At 33.2% G+C, this 8,526-nt stretch overlaps 1 long non-coding RNA gene across 1 annotated transcript in view; it reads right to left on the bottom strand.

The window, feature by feature from the left end:
* Positions 1-7,528, bottom strand: part of LOC108361188 (uncharacterized) — a 20,806-nt gene extending 13,278 nt beyond the window's left edge. Inside the window, exons 1-2 of the long non-coding RNA XR_001847254.1 lie at positions 7,438-7,528; positions 2,390-2,393 (exon numbers count right to left, since the gene is read on the bottom strand). This is a non-coding gene — a long non-coding RNA (uncharacterized LOC108361188). The remainder of the gene's footprint in view (positions 1-2,389; positions 2,394-7,437) is intronic.
* Positions 7,529-8,526: the final 998 nt, after the last annotated feature.

Here is an 8,526-nt window from a genome sequence, read left to right as displayed (position 1 = left end):
TCAAGATGCGCTCAACTTTCAAAAGTACCTAATAAAAAATATTAAAAATGACTCATTAAAAATAAATTTATTGATTCCATGAATTTTTGCACTTTTATGTTCCTTTTTTCGATTACTGGTTTCTGGCTTTCGATAGAGATGGTGAATTTTCACGATTTCTAAATTTTTTTAATATTTCGAATACCGAAAAAATTAACTGAACTCTCAGGAAAAACGAAAAATTCATATAAAACGACGGACGAGAAATGGAAAAGAAATTTTCTTCTACCAAAATTTCTTAAATCAGCTTGCAGCTCTCAATAAAAAAAAGCTCGTATATTCATTTCCTCATGAAAATTTACAGCAAAAGCAAAGCGCTTTTTCAAGCAACAGAAATTATAATAAATATTTCTTATAATTTCCTTGAGAGCTGGATTCTTAGCTTTAAGATACAGTTTGCATTTGGGGTCATTAGCTTTAGGGGGGGGTTTGAACCCCAAAACCCACCCCTTGTGTGCGCTAATGATTCGAACCGACGATCACCACTGACTCAGCCAGTTGCCTAGCAAAGTGAAATAGTGGAAAATAAGCAACAACAATTAACAAGACAAACTATTTCACTTTGCTAAGCCAACTACAATCAAGCGCAGCTATTCCGCTGCAATTCACTTGATCATGTGGTTGTTGGNTGTGTGCGCTAATGATTCGAACCGACGATCACCACTGACTCAGCCAGTTGCCTAGCAAAGTGAAATAGTGGAAAATAAGCAACAACAATTAACAAGACAAACTTAGCACAGTGCGTTATATCCAAAAGCAACCAGCTGGATTTAGTTTACAACAGTGAAAATAGAGCTAAATAACACAAAGGTTACCTGTTTTTTAGATTTTCCCATATAAGAAAATTTGTTTTATTTTATTTTATGAATTCTATTTTTGTGTACTGTTTTTTCTTTGTTTTTCGCTTCATCAAAAATTGTGACGTTTACGCCGTCAATTTTTGTTATAACGTATGGCCCTTGGTATATTTTTTCGTGCTTATTACGTGGTTCTTTTTGAACAAGAACCCTGTGGTTAGCGCTAATAGATACCGGACGCGCCGTTTTATCGTATATTATTTAATTTCGAGTTTTGTGTTTGTTAATTAATTCTTTCACAACTTTGTGCGACTTTTGCATTCTATATTTAACTTCTTTCGCGCAATTTTCTAGATTGTAAATCGGGTCAATTGGTTCTTTTTTTTAATCCAGAGGCACTGTGGCCTTGTTCCCAAATATTAATTCAACATGGGAAAATTTATTATTATTATTTAAGACTGTGTTAGTTGTTGTGTTGTGCAAAAATGTAAAATATTTTAAATAAACATCCCAAGCGGAAAATGTTTCATTTAAATATGCGCGTAAATATTCATTAAAGACTCTGTGGTTACGTTCGATAATGACCACACTTTCATAATGGTGTGCGGTTGAAAAATCGTTTTTAGCCTTTCAAAGTTTGGTTAATTCGGAAAAAATTTCGTTTTTGAATTCAGAGCCTAAGTAAATCAGATTAGATGGAATTCATTACACCGTAAGTTAAGACAAAGCTTTCAAAAATAGCAGAGGCAATAGTTTTTGCGCTTTTATCTGGCACAGCTACTGTTACTAAATACTTTGTTAAATCGCATATAATGGTATTTGCGAACCTATTACCACTACCCGACTCTGGTAGGGGTCCTAATGTGTCGATTACAATAATATCAAATGGTTTGCAAGGGGTTGGCGTTAAAACAAGATTTTCCTTGTTTTAAGGCTTAACCTTGTTTAATAAACATTTTGGACAATTTTTAACAAACTTGGATACATCACGGGTCATATGTTTCCAGTGATATTTTGTACGTAATTTTGCATACAGTTTTTTGATTCCGCAATGTCCGCCTGTTATCAGGTCATTATGTTAAATGGTCATTAATTTTAACTTTTTATCGGCGTCAGTTACTTTTTCTACCGGTTCTGTTAAAATAATTTGTAAAAATTTTAAAATATTGTTTCCGCTGTTTTTTAAATTTGAAATAGAGAAATTATTGAAAAATATATTATCTTTTGGCCATTCTACTTTCTTAATGTTGCGATTGCCGCCTTCAACATCCAGCCTCAAAAGTAACTCGTCTAAACAAGTTGTTTCGTTAACATTCGCAAAATTAAGTAATTCTTGTTTCTTGTGTTTTAAGTGTGCACATATTTTAATATTTTAAATTCTGTTATTTTTATTGTAATGTAATTCAGGTTTTTTTTGTATAAAGAAATTTTTTTTGTTACGTACTTTTGTTACAGTTGATTTAGATTTCATTTTTTTTCATATATAATGTTTATATGGCCGCCACCATTACGCGGGATGAACCCACGGTCGCCATGTGATGTGTCTTTATTACACATCTTTTAGTTGCAGGGGGGCATACCGGTGCTGCTGCCGGCCAACGCTCGCTTTCATGGAGCCCTAGCGCTCCCCCGGTGCTGCCGTAATGGGCAGTGCTGCTTGCACTGGTGCTCCGCCGGCGCTGATGCCTGCCAACGCCTACTTAGTGCCGCTGTGACTTGCAGCCAACAAAAGTAGCCCAATATATTTGTAAAAAAACAAACCACACTTTTCGGTTGAAAGGTACGTGGGCGAGTGCCGCCAATTTATTTTCTACTCTTTGACTTAAGCCTGGCAGCTGTCATACTACGTCAGGGTCGCATTCCAATATCGTAAATTCTTAATAGTGGTCGATTAACTTTAAGGCGAATTCATATAAGCTGATTTGTGTTAATTAACTAAAAACTAAGATCGAAAAACGCTGATGACGTTACATCTTCCCCAAACCTGGCACATCTGGTTTGGCTTGTAAGCGTTGTTTAAACAACGATCTCACCATTATGCTAGATTCTTCAAGTGAATATGAAAGTCAGGAGGATACATCCGACATTTTCAACCCCGATGCAATTCGCATTACTTTTTATTAAATATAATGTTCCAATTTTTAAATTCAAGTACTAACTAAAATGAACATTATTAAAAATTACTAATTTTCCATTTTTTTATTAACCTAAATAACTTAATTTGCTAACTGGATTATTTCTTAAAAATATCCATTCGTATCCGCGGATGTCTAAAATTTCACATTAGCAACATTCCTACTACATATCGTCGGTCCCTACGAAGAGTAGCACATTTCACTATTAGCGTGGAAGACGCGTCGAAAAGTAGCACATTTCAGATTTTCGGGTGGAAGACTAGCACATTTCACTATTCGCGTGGAAGAGTAGCACATTTCAGAATTTTGCGTGGAAGAGTAGCACATTTCAGATTTTTGCGTGGAAGAGTAGCACATTTTACTATTTGCGTGGAAGACTAGTACATTTCAGATTTTTGCGTGGAAGAGTAGCACATTTCAGATTTTTGCGTGGAAGACTAGCATGAACCAACTAACAAGATCACGCAATCGGAAAAGAATGAAAAAAGTAAATTTCTGAGCGTTTTTGACATCTGCCTAAAAATGAAAACAAACAAAGAAAACGAAAAAAGCGCGGTTATTGAGTGCGATTAGATTTGTATTTATTATAAAATATAAAAAGTGAAACTTGATGACAATTAGCAAAAAAAGGTCATAAAATATGGTTTTAATGATTGAGAGTGTTTTACAATCGCATATTATCGGCACCGGCCGATTTTTCAACGCCAACGTTCTGACCACAAATGTGCACCCACTTTTCACGCAAATTTACGCCTCTTGGCAAATCAAACAGACGCACAAACTTGTTCCAATCACGAAGCACTTCATATTATATCATAAATTTGTAATAAATCAAAATTTCTAATTAAAACCGCTGCAGAAAACACATAAAATCGCTAAAATATCACTACGAAGAGGTAGAAGACGATGTAAACAGAGCCAAAAAACATCAAAAACGCTACGAAAACTTTTTTCTGAAAATCGATTACAAATACAACGAGGGCGGATTACGTGATTTGTAGTCGTTGGTTCATGGAAGACTAGCACATTTCAGATGTTCACGTGGAATAGTAGCACATTTCACTATTTGCGTGGAAGGGTAGCACATTTAGGGTTTAAACTAAATCACAAAAGCATAATTTATATTGGAAATTCAAGTGCTTATTTTATATTTCTATAATTCTATTATAAAATTCATGAAATTAAGACGGTATATAGCGTTTAGTGATCATTTGCTGGAGATCATCCACTTTTCTTTTTTTTTAAAGGCATTTTCCCCTTCAAGCATTATGCAATTCATATTGTTTTATGGTTAACCATTGAAATTTTGTTTTCAGTATGTTCAATTTCAACTAAAATAAAGTTCATTTAAAAAAACCATGTAAACCCACGCCTAAAATTTTGTAGAAATCTAAAAAAACAACTAATTTTCATTCAAATTTCAAGTTTATTTACTCAGAAGTGTTACAATTTTTTTGAGTATGAAGCTTTATAGCNCTTCAAGCATTATGCAATTCATATTGTTTTATGGTTAACCATTGAAATTTTGTTTTCAGTATGTTCAATTTCAACTAAAATAAAGTTCATTTAAAAAAACCATGTAAACCCACGCCTAAAATTTTGTAGAAATCTAAAAAAACAACTAATTTTCATTCAAATTTCAAGTTTATTTACTCAGAAGTGTTACAATTTTTTTGAGTATGAAGCTTTATAGCCGATTCAATTTTAGTGTGATAATGTGCAAGTTTCAAGAGCCTTAAAACCTTTGATTCTTCTTGTCGCATTCGCTAGCATATAACGAATGAACACAATTTATTTTTATATGGAAGAAAACCGCAACAACGGAAATTTTTAGCCACTTGAAACTTGCACATTATTCCAATAAAATTGAAAGGGCTTTAAATCTATATACTCAAAAATTTCTGAGAAATTAATTTTGAAATTTTAATGAACATTTTTAGGTTTTGTTTAGTTTTCTACAAAGTTTTAAATTTGGGTTTATATGGACTTCTTCAGAGAATGAACTTTATTTTAATGAAAATTCTTAAAAATAAATAAATAAACATAAGTGGAAAACAATATCACTTTGAAATGAGGTGCTCTTGATATGACTGCATGTACATTAGGGTGGTCCAAAACAGTAAAGTCGGAATTGTAATGCTCTAACCCCCTAGGATTGTTCTATATAGAAAAAAGTGTACCCCTATTTTTTTATTTTAAAATAAAAAAATATTTAGAGGTCGCTCAAAGCGATCAAAGTTTTCCATGTATTTTTATATGGGGGAAAACAACTTTTCGTAGAAATGGTATAGAATTCATGAAAATCTTCTTCTCTCTTCAGGAGACTTACAATAATAATACGCAATTATTTATTTAACCATTTTTTAATACTAACGATTTTTTATTTGTCCCCCATTGCATTTTTCGGGGTTTTTGTGGATCTTTGGCGGACCTACAAATTATAGTTGCGATGAAAAAATGGTTAAATAAACAATTGGGTATTATTATTTGGAATCCTGCAGATGAAAAGAGTTTTGCGATAGAAAAATATAAGTTTTTTTGAATTCCAAACCATTTCTACCAAAAGTTTTTTTCCCATATAAAATACATTGAAAACTTTGGGCGCTTTGAGCGACCTCTAAATATTTTTTGTTTTCAAAATATACAAATAGGGGTATATTTTTCGGTATAGAACAATCCTAGGGGTGAGAGCATAAAAATTCCAACTTTACTTTTTCACATGCATTTTTGGACTATGTGAATATATGTTTCTCGTATTTCTAAATAGATTCCCTAAGGAAGACGCGAATATGCGTCAAAACAAGTAGGAGGAAAAAAAATGTTATTCTATTTGTAATAAAATACCGAAAAGCTCCATACACAACATCAAACTCTCAGCTTAGTCGAGCAGAAATAATTACAACACACATGTATGTTTGGCTTTGGAAAGAAGCATTAATTTTTCCGTTTTGCGTTATTTAATATTATTTTTCAAATAAAAAATGTCTCCATGAACAGTATATCGATGGCTGAGTAGATGATCGGCAGCCAGTTCGAAAACGCCCTATCTCAGAAAATTTTTCAACTACTCCTTATTTCGGAATTTGTTTAAAGAATTTAGAATTTGATCGAAAAAAGCCCTATATCAGAATTCGCTTCTAAAACGCCCTATCTAAGCTGACGATTCAAAAACGACCTATCTCAGCATATTTTCAATGTATGTTTGAGATAGGGCGCTTTTGAGCCAAATTCTGAGATAGGGCGTTCTTCAACTAAATTATGGCTAGAATGTTTTTTGTTGAAGCTCTGAAATAGGGCGTTCTTCAATCAAACTTTGAAGTAGGGCGTTCTTGAAAGGTTTTCTTTGGCTGGCGAGATAGGTAGATCTTCCACTCAGCTATCGATATGTACATGATTTATTCTACTTATGGCCCACAACATGCTTTAATCTTTTCTTTTCTGAGTGGGAGTATTGCTCGCTCAAATGTACTGTTATTCCTTTTAAATTTATAACAAGTTTCTCTGTTCACATCAGTTCCTACTTACTGATAGCAAATACACCGTTTGATTTTTTGTTTAATAGTTTTAAACGTTAGTTGGGCTTGTAGTAGGGTTCATTAAAAAGCATGAAAACAGCGTTTATACGTACATATGTATATTAAGCTCAGATTTGTGTCATGCGTTGTCAAATGTTTTCAACTGTATCAAATTAAAAAAAAAAAATAGTGTAGTGAAAACCTCATGAAAATAAACTACGAGAGAATGAGACATTTGCGTTTGTTTGTTGTAGTATTGGTACGAAGCTGATAAGTTCTTATAATTTTTTTTTACTAATTAACTTTTAATTTTATTATTACTTCGACTCATGTTCAAACTTCTACAAAAGAGACGAGAGGTTTATGGGAACTAAAATATGAAATGAATGCTCTAGTTGAGAAGTGATCAAAATAATAAAAATCATCGAAATCAGCTCAGTATTATAAGAATTTTCGTATTAGAAGAAATTGTCTGTCACTTTTATAAAACACAGTCAGACATGAAAATTTTCCCCGAGATAAGGCTAGTGCCGTTTCTAACAAATTTTGGGTCGCTTAATTTGCAAAAATGGAAACTTATATAGGGGGCAAAATTCGCTAAGGGCCAAATTCACAGTGCGTAGTTAACTCGGAATCCACAGTTAACTAAAGTTTTTCAGTACGAAAATCTGTAGTTAACTGCCGATTCTGAGTTAACTACGCACTGTGAATTTGGCCCTAAGTTTATCAGGAAAAATTTGTATGTCAGCATTTTGTTCAAACTCCACCACGTTGTTGCTATGGTTACTGGTAACCAATATGTAAAAGATTTTCTTGTCGAGTTATACGAGTTTAAACATGCAAATTTCAGCTTTTTTTCTTAGAGTCACAAGTTTTCTTAAAATTCTTATCTCATATCAAAATTGGTTCCCTATTAGAAGTTTTTACCTGCTTTCTGGTGGAAACTATCACCCCTATGCTGTGATCCGAATGTTCGTAGCTACGAGTTCGTAGCTCCGTTCCGAAAATTCGAAAATTGGTATGCTGTAATCCGATAATAACTATCAGCGGCACTGCCAGCTGAAAACGTGAAATTCGAAGTTCTTAATCAGCTGCTTTGGCAGAAACAAATCAAAATAAATATAATCGCAAGTGAATAGAGAAATTTAAAAAAAATTTTACAGAAATTAAAATATTGTTCGACCTGCGACATTTTTATATCCATATAATGTAAAATTTACCGCTGAATCCGAAAGTAAAATCAAAACGTAAGATACAGCCAAATTTGCGGTTTTTGAGATCTGAAAAAAGTGCGGTCATTTAATTACAATTTTCTTTAGATATAGTTGACCAACCGTGGAATTTTTGTATGAATTTTCATGACGAATTTTCCGCTGAATCCGAATACCAAATCAGTATACAAGAAAGGATAACAAAGTACAAAAGTGCACTATTTTAATTGCAAATGAAATGAATGCTCTAGTTGAGAAGTGATCAAAATAATAAAAATCATCGAAATCAGCTCAGTATTATAAGAATTTTCGTATTAGAAGAAATTGTCTGTCACTTTTATAAAACACAGTCAGACATGAAAATTTTCCCCGAGATAAGGCTAGTGCCGTTTCTAACAGATTTTGGGTCGCTTAATTTGCAAAAATGGAAACTTATATAGGGGGCAAAATTCGCTAAGGGCCAAATTCACAGTGCGTAGTTAACTCGGAATCCACAGTTAACTAAAGTTTTTCAGTACGAAAATCTGTAGTTAACTGCCGATTCTGAGTTAACTACGCACTGTGAATTTGGCCCTAAGTTTATCAGGAAAAATTTGTATGTCAGCATTTTGTTCAAACTCCACCACGTTGTTGCTATGGTTACTGGTAACCAATATGTAAAAGATTTTCTTGTCGAGTTATACGAGTTTAAACATGCAAATTTCAGCTTTTTTTCTTAGAGTCACAAGTTTTCTTAAAATTCTTATCTCATATCGAAATTGGTTCCCTATTAGAAGTTTTTACCTGCTTTCTGGTGGAAACTATCACCCCTATGCTGTGATCCGAATGT

Source organism: Rhagoletis zephyria, unplaced genomic scaffold (genome assembly GCF_001687245.7).
Source record: "Rhagoletis zephyria isolate East Lansing unplaced genomic scaffold, Rhagoletis_zephyria_1.1 Rzeph_scaffold_00711, whole genome shotgun sequence".
Classification (NCBI taxonomy): domain Eukaryota; kingdom Metazoa; phylum Arthropoda; class Insecta; order Diptera; family Tephritidae; genus Rhagoletis; species Rhagoletis zephyria.
This window is presented reverse-complemented; position numbering and strand designations above follow the sequence as displayed.